The 13,411-nt window shown below is 53.5% G+C and overlaps 1 protein-coding gene across 1 annotated transcript in view; it reads left to right on the plus strand.

The window, feature by feature from the left end:
- Positions 1-13,411, plus strand: part of LOC134983205 (zinc finger protein 271-like) — a 60,173-nt gene that overhangs the window by 17,825 nt on the left and 28,937 nt on the right. Inside the window, exon 2 of the mRNA XM_063948946.1 lies at positions 12,265-12,456. The gene's annotated coding sequence lies outside the window, so the exon portion shown is untranslated. The remainder of the gene's footprint in view (positions 1-12,264; positions 12,457-13,411) is intronic.

The following is a 13,411-nucleotide window of genomic DNA, read 5'->3' on the forward strand; positions in this document are numbered from 1 at the left end:
TGTCCTGCCCCCGCGTGTTTATATAACTGTGTCCTGCCCGCGTGTGTATAACTGTGTCCTGCCCCCCGTGTGTATATAACTGTGTCCTGCCCCGCGTGTATATGTAACTGTGTCCTGCCCCGCGTGTGTATATAACTGTGTCCTGCCCCGCGTGTGTATATAACTGTGTCCTGCCCCGCGTGTGTATATAACTGTGTCCTGCCCCGCGTGTGTATATAACTGTGTCCTGCCCCGCGTGTGTATATAACTGTGTCCTGCCCCGCGTGTGTATATAACTGTGTCCTGCCCCCGCGTGTGTATATAACTGTGTCCTGCCCCCGCGTGTGTATATAACTGTGTCCTGCCCCCGCGTGTGTATATAACTGTCCTGCTCCGCGTGTGTATAACTGTGTCCTGCCCCCCCGTGTATATATAACTGTGTCCTGCCCCGCGTGTATATATAACTGTGTCCTGCCCCGCGTGTGTATAACTGTGTCCTGCTCCACGTGTGTGTAACTGTGTCCTGCCCCGCGTGTATATATAACTGTGTCCTGCCCCGCGTGTATATATAACTGTGTCCTGCTCCGCGTGTATATATAACTGTGTCCTGCCCCGCGTGTATATATAACTGTGTCCTGCCCCGCGTGTGTATGTAACAGTGTCCTGCCCCGCGTGTGTATGTAACAGTGTCCTGCCCCGCGTGTGTATGTAACAGTGTCCTGCCCCCGCGTGTGTATGTAACAGTGTCCTGCCCCCGCGTGTGTATGTAACAGTGTCCTGCCCCCGCGTGTGTATGTAACAGTGTCCTGCCCCCGCGTGTGTATGTAACAGTGTCCTGCCCCCGCGTGTGTATGTAACAGTGTCCTGCCCCCGCGTGTGTATGTAACAGTGTCCTGCCCCCGCGTGTGTTTGTAACAGTGTCCTGCCCCCGCGTGTGTATATAACAGTGTCCTGCCCTCGCGTGTGTATATAACAGTGTTCTGCCCTCGCGTGTGTATATAACAGTGTTCTGCCCTCGCGTGTGTATATAACAGTGTCCTGCCCCCGCGTGTGTATATAACAGTGTCCTGCCCCCGCGTGTGTATATAACGGTGTCCTGCCCCTGCGTGTGTATGTAACAGTGTCCTGCCCCCGCGTGTGTTGCCCCCGCGTGTGTATGTAACAGTGTCCTGCCCCTGCGTGTGTATGTAACAGTGTCCTGCCCCCGCGTGTGTATGTAAGTGTCCTGCCCCCGCATGTGTATGTAACAGTGTCCTGCCCCGCGTGTGTATGTAACAGTGTCCTGCCCCCGCGTGTGTATGTAACAGTGTCCTGGCCGCGCGTGTGTATGTAACAGTGTCCTGCCCCCGCGTGTGTATGTAACAGTGTCCTGCCCCCGCGTGTGTTTGTAACAGTGTCCTGCCCCCGCGTGTGTATATAAGTGTCCTGCCCTCGCGTGTGTATATAACAGTGTCCTGCCCTCGCGTGTGTATATAACAGTGTCCTGCCCCCGCGTGTGTATATAACAGTGTCCTGCCCCCGCGTGTGTATATAACAGTGTCCTGCCCCCGCGTGTGTATATAACAGTGTCCTGCCCCCGCGTGTGTATATATCTGTGTCCTGCCCCCGCGTGTGTATATAACATGTGTCCTGCCCCGCGTGTATATATAACTGTCCTGCCCCGAGTGTATATATAACTGTGTCCTGTCTCCGCGTGTGTATATAACTGTGTCCTGCCCCCACGTGTGTATATAACTGTGTCCTTCCCGCGTGTATATAACTGTGTCCTTCCCGCGTGTATATGACTGTGTCCTTCTCGCGTGTATATAACTGTGTCCTGCCCCCGCGTGTGTATGTAACTGTGTCCTGCCCGTGTGTATATAACTGTGTCCTGCCCCGCGTGTATATATAACTGTGTCCTGCCCCGCGTGTATATATAACTGTGTCCTGCCCCGCGTGTATATATAACTGTGTCCTGCCCCACTTGTATATATAACTGTGTCCTGCCCTGCGTGTATATATAACTGTGTCCTGCCCCGCGTGTGTATATAACTGTGTCCTGCCCCGCGTGTGTATATAACTGTGTCCTGCCCCGCCTGTGTATAACTGTGTCCTGCCCCCCCCTGTGTATAACTGTGTCCTGCCCCCGCTTGTGTATATAACTGTGTCCTGCCCCCGCGTGTGTATATAACTGTGTCCTGCCCCCGCGTGTGTATATAACTGTTTCCTGCCCCCGCGTGTGTATATAACTGTTTCCTGCCCGCGTGTATATAACTGTGTCCTGCCCCCGCGTGTGTATATAACTGTGTCCTGCCCCGCGTGTGTATATAACTGTGTCCTGCCCGCGTGTGTATATGACTGTGTCCTGCCCGCGTGTGTATATAACGGTGTCCTGCCCCCGCGTGTGTATATAACTGTGTCCTGCCCCCGCGTGTGTATAACTTTGTCCTACCCCCCGTGTGTATAACGGTGTCCTGCCCCGCGTGTATATATAACTGTGTCCTGCCCCGCGTGTGTGTACCTGTGTCCTGCCCCGCGTGTGTATATAAGTGTCCTGCCCCCGCGTGTGTATATAAGTGTCCTGCCCCCGCGTGTGTATATAACAGTGTCCTGCCCCCGCGTGTGTATATAACAGTGTCCTGCCCCTGCGTGTGTATATATCAGTGTCCTGCCCCCGCGTTTGTATATATCAGTGTCCTGCCCCCGCGTGTTTCTATATCCGTGTCCTGCCCCCGTGTGTTTATATAACTGCCCCCTACCCCGCGTGTGTATATAACTGTGTCCTGCCCCGCCTGTGTATAACTGTGTCCTGCCGCCCCCCTGTGTATAACTGTGTCCTGCCCCCGCTTGTGTATATAACTGTGTCCTGCCCCCGCGTGTGTATATAACTGTCCTGCCCCCGCATGTGTATATAACTGTTTCCTGCCCCGCGTGTGTATATAACTGTTTCCTGCCCGCGTGTATATAACTGTGTCCTGCCCCCGCGTGTGTATATAACTGTGTCCTGCCCCGCGTGTGTATATAACTGTGTCCTGCCCGCGTGTGTATATGACTGTGTCCTGCCCGCGTGTGTATATGACTGTGTCCTGCCCGCGTGTGTATATAACGGTGTCCTGCCCCCGCGTGTGTATATAACTGTGTCCTGCCCCCGCGTGTGTATATAACTGTGTCCTGCCCCGCGTGTGTATATAACTGTGTCCTGCCCCGCCTGTGTATAACTGTGTCCTGCCCCGCGTGTATATATAACTGTCCTGCCCCGAGTGTATATATAACTGTGTCCTGCCCCCGCGTGTGTATATAACTGTGTCCTGCCCCCGCGTGTGTATATAACTGTGTCCTTCCCGCGTGTATATAACTGTGTCCTGCCCCGCGTGTATATATAACTGTGTCCTGCCCCGCGTGTGTGTATAACTGTGTCCTGCCCCCGCGTGTGTATATAACTGTGTCCTGCCCCCCGTGTGTATAACTGTGTCCTGCCCCCCGTGTGTATAACTGTGTCCTGCCCTGCGTGTGTATAACTGTGTCCTGCCCGCGTGTATATATAACTGTGTCCTGCCCCCCGTGTGTATAACTGTGTCCTGCCCCCCGTGTGTATAACTGTGTCCTGCCCCGCTTGTGTATAACTGTGTCCTGCCCTGCGTGTGTATAACTGTGTCCTGCCCCGCGTGTGTATAACTGTGTCCTGCCCCCCATGTGTATAACTGTGTCTTGCCCCGCGTGTATATATAACTGTGTCCTGCCCCGCGTGTATATATAACTGTGTCCTGCCCCCTGTGTGTATAACTGTGTCCTGCCCCGCGTTTATATATAACTGTGTCCTGCCCCACGTGTATATATAACAGTGTCCTGCCCCCTGTGTGTATAACTGTGTCCTGCCCCGCGTTTATATATAACTGTGTCCTGCCCCGCGTGCGTGTGTATATAACTGTGTCCTGCCCCCGCGTGCGTGTGTATATAACTGTGTCCTGCCCCCGCGTGCGTGTGTATATAACTGTGTCCTGCCCCCGCGTGCGTGTGTATATAACTGTGTCCTGCCCCTCGTGCGTGTGTATATAACTGTGTCCTGCCCCCGCGTGCGTGTGTATATAACTGTGTCCTGCCCCCGCGTGCGTGTGTATATAACTGTGTCCTGCCCCCCGTGTGTATAACCGTGTCCTGCCCCGCGTGTATATATAACAGTGTCCTGCCCCCGCGTGTGTATATAAGTGTCCTGCCCCTGCGTGTGTATATAACTGTGTCCTGCCCCCGCGTTTGTATATAACTGTGTCCTGCCCCCGCGTGTGTATATAACTGTGTCCTACTTGCGTGGGTATATAACTGTGTCCTGCCCCCGCGTGTGTATATAACTGTGTCCTACCCGCGTGAATATAACTGTGTTCTGCCCCCGCGTGTGTATATAACTGTGTCCTGCCCCCGCGTGTTTATATAACTGTGTCCTGCCCGCGTGTGTATAACTGTGTCCTGCCCCCCGTGTGTATATAACTGTGTCCTGCCCCGCGTGTATATGTAACTGTGTCCTGCCCCGCGTGTGTATATAACTGTGTCCTGCCCCGCGTGTGTATATAACTGTGTCCTTCCCCGCGTGTGTATATAACTGTGTCCTGCCCCGCGTGTGTATATAACTGTGTCCTGCCCCGCGTGTGTATATAACTGTGTCCTGCCCCCGCGTGTGTATATAACTGTGTCCTGCCCCCGCGTGTGTATATAACTGTGTCCTGCCCCCGCGTGTGTATATAACTGTGTCCTGCCCCCGCGTGTGTATATAACTGTCCTGCCCCGCGTGTGTATAACTGTGTCCTGCCCCCCCGTGTATATATAACTGTGTCCTGCCCCGCGTGTATATATAACTGTGTCCTGCCCCGCGTGTGTATAACTGTGTCCTGCTCCACGTGTGTGTAACTGTGTCCTGCCCCGCGTGTATATATAACTGTGTCCTGCCCCGCGTGTATATATAACTGTGTCCTGCTCCGCGTGTATATATAACTGTGTCCTGCCCCGCGTGTATATATAACTGTGTCCTGCCCCGCGTGTGTATGTAACAGTGTCCTGCCCCGCGTGTGTATGTAACAGTGTCCTGCCCCGCGTGTGTATGTAACAGTGTCCTGCCCCCGCGTGTGTATGTAACAGTGTCCTGCCCCCGCGTGTGTATGTAACAGTGTCCTGCCCCCGCGTGTGTATGTAACAGTGTCCTGCCCCCGCGTGTGTATGTAACAGTGTCCTGCCCCCGCGTGTGTATGTAACAGTGTCCTGCCCCCGCGTGTGTTTGTAACAGTGTCCTGCCCCCGCGTGTGTATATAACAGTGTCCTGCCCCCGCGTGTGTATATAACAGTGTCCTGCCCCCGCGTGTGTATATAATAGTGTCCTGCCCTCGCGTGTGTATATAACAGTGTCCTGCCTCCGCGTGTGTATATAACGGTGTCCTGCCCCTGCGTGTGTATGTAACAGTGTCCTGCCCCCGCGTGTGTTGCCCCCGCGTGTGTATGTAACAGTGTCCTGCCCCTGCGTGTGTATGTAACAGTGTCCTGCCCCCGCGTGTGTATGTAAGTGTCCTGCCCCCGCATGTGTATGTAACAGTGTCCTGCCCCGCGTGTGTATGTAACAGTGTCCTGCCCCCGCGTGTGTATGTAACAGTGTCCTGGCCGCGCGTGTGTATGTAACAGTGTCCTGCCCCCGCGTGTGTATGTAACAGTGTCCTGCCCCCGCGTGTGTTTGTAACAGTGTCCTGCCCCCGCGTGTGTATATAAGTGTCCTGCCCTCGCGTGTGTATATAACAGTGTCCTGCCCTCGCGTGTGTATATAACAGTGTCCTGCCCCCGCGTGTGTATATAACAGTGTCCTGCCCCCGCGTGTGTATATAACAGTGTCCTGCCCCCGCGTGTGTATATAACAGTGTCCTGCCCCCGCGTGTGTATATATCTGTGTCCTGCCCCCGCGTGTGTATATAACATGTGTCCTGCCCCGCGTGTATATATAACTGTCCTGCCCCGAGTGTATATATAACTGTGTCCTGTCTCCGCGTGTGTATATAACTGTGTCCTGCCCCCACGTGTGTATATAACTGTGTCCTTCCCGCGTGTATATAACTGTGTCCTTCCCGCGTGTATATGACTGTGTCCTTCTCGCGTGTATATAACTGTGTCCTGCCCCCGCGTGTGTATGTAACTGTGTCCTGCCCGTGTGTATATAACTGTGTCCTGCCCCGCGTGTATATATAACTGTGTCCTGCCCCGCGTGTATATATAACTGTGTCCTGCCCCACTTGTATATATAACTGTGTCCTGCCCTGCGTGTATATATAACTGTGTCCTGCCCCGCGTGTGTATATAACTGTGTCCTGCCCCGCGTGTGTATATAACTGTGTCCTGCCCCGCCTGTGTATAACTGTGTCCTGCCCCCCCCTGTGTATAACTGTGTCCTGCCCCCGCTTGTGTATATAACTGTGTCCTGCCCCCGCGTGTGTATATAACTGTGTCCTGCCCCCGCGTGTGTATATAACTGTTTCCTGCCCCCGCGTGTGTATATAACTGTTTCCTGCCCGCGTGTATATAACTGTGTCCTGCCCCCGCGTGTGTATATAACTGTGTCCTGCCCCGCGTGTGTATATAACTGTGTCCTGCCCACGTGTGTATATGACTGTGTCCTGCCCGCGTGTGTATATAACGGTGTCCTGCCCCCGCGTGTGTATATAACTGTGTCCTGCCCCCGCGTGTGTATAACTTTGTCCTACCCCCCGTGTGTATAACGGTGTCCTGCCCCGCGTGTATATATAACTGTGTCCTGCCCCGCGTGTGTGTACCTGTGTCCTGCCCCGCGTGTGTATATAAGTGTCCTGCCCCCGCGTGTGTATATAAGTGTCCTGCCCCCGCGTGTGTATATAAGTGTCCTGCCCCCGCGTGTGTATATAACAGTGTCCTGCCCCCGCGTGTGTATATAACAGTGTCCTGCCCCCGCGTGTGTATATAACAGTGTCCTGCCCCTGCGTGTGTATATATCAGTGTCCTGCCCCCGCGTGTCCTGCCCCCGCGTTTGTATATATCAGTGTCCTGCCCCCGCGTGTTTCTATATCCGTGTCCTGCCCCCGTGTGTTTATATAACTGCCCCCTGCCCCGCGTGTGTATATAACTGTGTCCTGCCCCGCCTGTGTATAACTGTGTCCTGCCGCCCCCCTGTGTATAACTGTGTCCTGCCCCCGCTTGTGTATATAACTGTGTCCTGCCCCCGCGTGTGTATATAACTGTCCTGCCCCCGCATGTGTATATAACTGTTTCCTGCCCCGCGTGTGTATATAACTGTTTCCTGCCCGCGTGTGTATATAACTGTGTCCTGCCCCGCGTGTGTATATAACTGTGTCCTGCCCGCGTGTGTATATGACTGTGTCCTGCCCGCGTGTGTATATGACTGTGTCCTGCCCGCGTGTGTATATAACGGTGTCCTGCCCCCGCGTGTGTATATAACCGTGTCCTGCCCCCGCGTGTGTATATAACTGTGTCCTGCCCCGCGTGTGTATATAACTGTGTCCTGCCCCGCCTGTGTATAACTGTGTCCTGCCCCGCGTGTATATATAACTGTCCTGCCCCGAGTGTATATATAACTGTGTCCTGCCCCCGCGTGTGTATATAACTGTGTCCTGCCCCCGCGTGTGTATATAACTGTGTCCTTCCCGCGTGTATATAACTGTGTCCTGCCCCGCGTGTATATATAACTGTGTCCTGCCCCGCGTGTGTGTATAACTGTGTCCTGCCCCCGCGTGTGTATATAACTGTGTCCTGCCCCCGCATGTGTATATAACTGTTTCCTGCCCGCGTGTGTATATAACTGTTTCCTACCCGCGTGTATATAACTGTGTCCTGCCCCCGCGTGTGTATATAACTGTGTCCTGCCCCGCGTGTGTATATAACTGTGTCCTCCCCGCGTGTGTATATGACTGTGTCCTGCCCGCGTGTGTATATAACGGTGTCCTGCCCCCGCGTGTGTATATAACGGTGTCCTGCCCCCGCGTGTGTATATAACTGTGTCCTGCCCCCGCGTGTGTATATAACTGTGTCCTGCCCCTGCGTGTGTATAACTGTGTCCTGCCCCGCGTGTGTATATAACTGTGTCCTGCCCCTGCGTGTGTATAACTGTGTCCTGCCCCGCGTGTGTATAACTGTGTCCTGCCCCGCGTGTATATATAACTGTCCTTCCCGCGTGTATATAACTGTGTCCTTCCCGCGTGTATATAACTGTGTCCTTCCCGCGTGTATATAACTGTGTCCTGCCCCGCGTGTATATATAACTGTGTCCTGCCCCGCGTGTATATATAACTGTGTCCTGCCCCGCGTGTATAAATAACTGTGTCCTGCCCCGCGTGTGTATATAACTGTCCTGCCCCCGCATGTGTATATAACTGTTTCCTGCCCCGCGTGTGTATATAACTGTTTCCTGCCCGCGTGTGTATATAACTGTGTCCTGCCCCGCGTGTGTATATAACTGTGTCCTGCCCCGCGTGTGTATATAACTGTGTCCTGCCCCGCATGTGTATAACTGTGTCCTGCCCCGCGTGTGTGTATAACTGTGTCCTGTCCCGCGTGTGTATATAACTGTGTCCTGCCCCGCGTGTGTATATAACTGTGTCCTGCCCCGCGTGTGTATAACTGTGTCCTGTCCCGCCTGTGTATAACTGTGTCCTGCCCCTGCGTGTGTATATAACTTTGTCCTGCCCCAGCGTGTGTATATAACTGTGTCCTGCCACGCGTGTGTATAACGGTGTCCTGCCCCACGTGTATATATAACTGTGTCCTGCCCCGCGTGTGTATAACTGTGGCCTGCCCCGCGTGTATATAACTGTGTCCTGCCCCACGTGTGTATAACTGTGTCCTGCCTCGCGTGTATATTTAACTGTGTCCTGCCCCGCTTGTGTATGTAACAGTGTCCTGCCCCCGCGTGTGTATGTAACAGTGTCCTGCCCCTGCGTGTGTATGTAACAGTGTCCTGCCCCTGCGTGTGTATGTAACAGTGTCCTGCCCCTGCGTGTGTATGTAACAGTGTCCTGCCCCCGTGTGTGTATGTAACCGTGCCCTGCCCCCGCGTGTGTATGTAACAGTGTCCTGCCCCCGCGTGTGTATGTAACAGTGTCCTGCCCCCGCGTGTGTATGTAACAGTGTCCTGCCCCTGCGTGTGTATGTAACAGTGTCCTGCCCCCGCGTGTGTTGCCCCCGCGTGTGTATTTAACAGTGTCCTGCCCCCGCATGTGTATGTAACAGTATCCTGCCCCCGCGTGTGTATGTAACAGTGTCCTGCCCCCGCGTGTGTATGTAACAGTGTCCTGCCCCCGCGTGTGTATGTAAGTGTCCTGCCCCCGCGTGTGTTTGTAACAGTGTCCTGCCCCTGCGTGTGTATGTAACAGTGTCATGCCCTCGCGTGTGTATATAACAGTGTCCTGCCCTCGCATGTGTATATAACGGGTCTGGGACTCAGGGTCGACAGCACAAAGGTCGACACACTTTAGGTCGACCCAATTGGTCGACACACATTAGGTCGACAGGGTCAATAGGTCGACAGGGTCAAAAGGTCGACAGGAACAAGGTCGACATGGAAAAAGGTCGACATGAGTTTTTTATGTTTTTTTGGTGTCGTTTTCTTCGTAGAGTGACCGGGAACCCGAATTAGTGCACCGCGTCCCCTCGCATGGCTCGCTTCGCTCGCCATGCTTCGGGCATGGTGCCTTCGCTCCGCTACCGCTTCGCTCGGCACACTTTACCGTTCCTATCGTACTCCACGTGGATCGTTAAGTATGAAAAGGTTCAAAAAAAGAAAAAAATCATGAAAAACTCATGTCGACCTTTTTCCATGTCGACCTTGTTCCTGTCGACCTTTTGACCCTGTCGACCTTTTGACCCTGTCGACCTAATGTGTGTCGACCAATTGGTGTCGACCTAAAGTGTGTCGACATTTGTGCTGTCGACCTGGAGTCCGGATACCGTATATAACAGTGTCCTGCCCCCTCGTGTGTATGTAACAGTGTCCTGCCCCCGCGTGTGTATGTAAGTGTCCTGCCCCCGCGTGTGCTTGTAACAGTGTCCTGCCCCCGCGTGTGTATATAACAGTGTCCTGCCCTCGCGTGTGTATATAACAGTGTCCTGCCCCCGCGTGTGTATATAACAGTGTCCTGCCCCCGCGTGTGTATATAAGTGTCCTGCCCCGCGTGTGTATATAACTGTGTCCTGCCCCGCATGTGTATAACTGTGTCCTGCCCCGCGTGTGTGTATAACTGTGTCCTGCCCCGCGTGTATATATAACTGTGTCCTGCCCCGCGTGTGTATAACTGTGTCCTGCCCCGCCTGTGTATAACTGTGTCCTGCCCCGCGTGTGTATATAACAGTGTCCTGCCCCCGCGTGTGTATATAACAGTGTCCTGCCCCCGCGTGTGTATATAACAGTGTCCTGCCCCTGCGTGTGTATATATCAGTGTCCTGCCCCCGCGTGTCCTGCCCCCGCGTGTGTATATATCAGTGTCCTGCCCCCGCGTGTTTCTATATCCGTGTCCTGCCCCGTGTGTTTATATAACTGCCCCCTGCCCCCGCGTGTGTATATAACTGTGTCCTGCCCCCGCGTGTGTATATAACTGTGTCCTGCCCCCGCGTGTGTATATAACTGTGTCCTGCCCCCGCGTGTGTATATAACTGTGTCCTGCCCCCGCGTGTGTATATGACTGTGTCCTGCCCCCGCATGTGTATATGACTGTGACCTGCCCCCGCGTGCGTGTGTATATAACTGTGTCCTGCCCCCGCGTGCGTGTGTATATAACTGTGTCCTGCCCCCGCGTGCGTGTGTATATAACTGTGTCCTGCCCCCGCGTGCGTGTGTATATAACTGTGTCCTGCCCCCACGCGCGTGTGAACAACTGTGTCCTGCCCCCGCGCGCACAAGTGTGTCCTTAGTTGGTGCCGGCCTATCTGTATATGGATAGCAGTCTCACTACGGGTTCCGCAGATACCATAGATGGTGTCGGCCTATCTGTATATGAATAGCAGTCTCACTACGGGTTCCGCAGATACCGTAGATGGTGCCGGCCTATTTGTATATGAATAGCAGTCTCACTACGGGTTCCGCAGCAGCGGGAGTAAGGGGTGTGTGCACAGCGTTCGTCCCTATATTACACCTAGGGCTGCTCCAAATCCCATTAACATTCCTTGGGCATGTACGGAGTGCTGGGGTGGAATTTCACTTACGACTCATGCGAATTGGATGTCCACCCGTTACTCCCCCTATATCTTCTGTCTCCTCCTTACTGAGCAACGCTGGCCGCCTCCTGTATCACATCTCCCGTTTCGTAGGCTGCGACTCTTTCCTCTTGTACTGCGTAGGACCACCCACCTGATGGGCACGTCTTTCACTGTCCGCCACCGCTGCTTATGTATAATGGGACACCCAGTGACCCTAGAGGAGCCGTCACTTTCTGTCGCTAACTAGCGGTACGCTGGTACGCTCGGTCGGTGCAGCACGACCAAATCTCCTGTCTCCATGGTCAGGTCACTCCCCGTTTCTTCTGCTGAGCTGCCCCTGCTCGTAGTCAGGCCGCCGTCACACCACCAGTTCAGGCCAGGCTCAGGGACTCAGGACCTCACCCGCTACCACCCGTTCTCCGCTCTCTGCACCACACAGCCTCTAAACTCCGTTTACCGGTCAGTCCTTTTTCCAGGTAATGGTCTCTCTCCTCGGACGCTGTATCTTCCTCCACCAGCACGCGAACACCACTTTGTCCTGGCGCGGGGGCTTCTAGAAGAATTTTCTCCAGTCCCCTCATGCCCATCTAGTCCCACTGTCCCGCTGATCCCATAGTACAGGGTGCATTGAAATAGGATCACCCTCAAGGGCATATAACTACCATATAAATTTCATTTATTTACACTCATACAAATCATAGCATCATACTAGGGAGCTACACTTATAGCTATAGTAATAATACAGGGACATGACTGGGGAGATGAGGGGATCTGGGAGTGTCACAGTGACATCACTTATATCTATAGTAATACGGGGACATGACTGGGGCGGTGAGGGGATCTGGGAGCGTCACAGTGACATCACTTATATCTATAGTAATACAGGGACATGACTGGGGAGGTGAGGGGATGCGGGAGCATCACAGTGACATCACTTATATCTATAGTGATAATACAGGTACATGACTGGGGAGGTGAGGGGATCTGGGAGTGTCACTGTGACATCACTTATATCTATAGTGATAATACAGGGACATGACTGGGGAGGTGAGGGGATCTGGCAGTATTTATAGTGATATTGATGCCTTCCCAATTTTGCAGGATTGCACAGTAGTGAAGAAGACATCCAATGAGTGTGAGACACCCAGCAGCCGTCCCTGTTTGTCAGAAGGACTAAGCAGAACCCAGAGCCCCATTACGGTGCCTCCACCTCACTCACTGATACATGAGAGACACAGTGACCAGAAGATCCTGGAACTCACCAACAAGATCATTCAGCTGCTGACTGGAGAGGTGAATTCTGGGAATGGGACATTATACAGTAACACCAGGGCATGTGTCTGGGTGATGACTAGAGAGGTGACTGCCGGGAATGGGGCATTACACAGTAACGCCAGGGCATGTGTCTGGGTGATGACTGGAGAGGTGACTGCTGGGTATGGAACATTATACAGTAACACCAGGGGATGTGTCTGGGTGATGACTGGAGAGGTGACTGCTGGGAATGGGTCATTATACAGTAACACCAGGGGATGTGTCTGGGTGATGACTGGAGAGGTGGCTGCTGGGAATGGGACATTATACAGTAACACTGTGGGATGTGTCTGTGTGATGACTGGAGACGTGACTGCTGGGAATGGGGCATTATACAGTAACACCAGGGGACGTGTCTGGGTGATGACTGGAGAGGTGACTGCTGGGAATGGGGCATTATACAGTAACACCAGGGGACGTGTCTGGTTGATGACTGGAGAGGTGACTTCTTGGAATTGGATATTATACAGTAACACCAGGGGACATGTCTGGGCGTTGACTGGAGACGTGACTGCTGGGAATGGGACATTATACAGTAACATCGGGGAATGTGTCTGGGTGATAACTGGAGAGGTGCCTGTTGGGAATTGCACATTATACAGAAACACCAAGGGATGTGTCTGGGTGATGACTGGAGAGGTGACTGCTGGGAATGGGGCATTATACAGTAACACCAGGGGATGTGTCTGGGTGATGACTGGAGAGGTGACTGCTGGGAATGGGGCATTATACAGTAACACCAGGGGATGTGTCTGGGTGATGACTGGAGAGGTGACTGCTGGGAATGGGACATTATACAGTAACACCAGGGGATGTGTCTGGGTGATGACTGTAGAGGTGACTGCTGGGAATGGGTCATTATACAGTAACACCAGGGGATGTGTCTGGGTGATGACTGGAGAGGTGACTGCTGGGAATGGGTCATTATACAGTA

This window comes from Pseudophryne corroboree (genome assembly GCF_028390025.1).
Source record: "Pseudophryne corroboree isolate aPseCor3 chromosome 3 unlocalized genomic scaffold, aPseCor3.hap2 SUPER_3_unloc_10, whole genome shotgun sequence".
NCBI classification, from domain to species: domain Eukaryota; kingdom Metazoa; phylum Chordata; class Amphibia; order Anura; family Myobatrachidae; genus Pseudophryne; species Pseudophryne corroboree.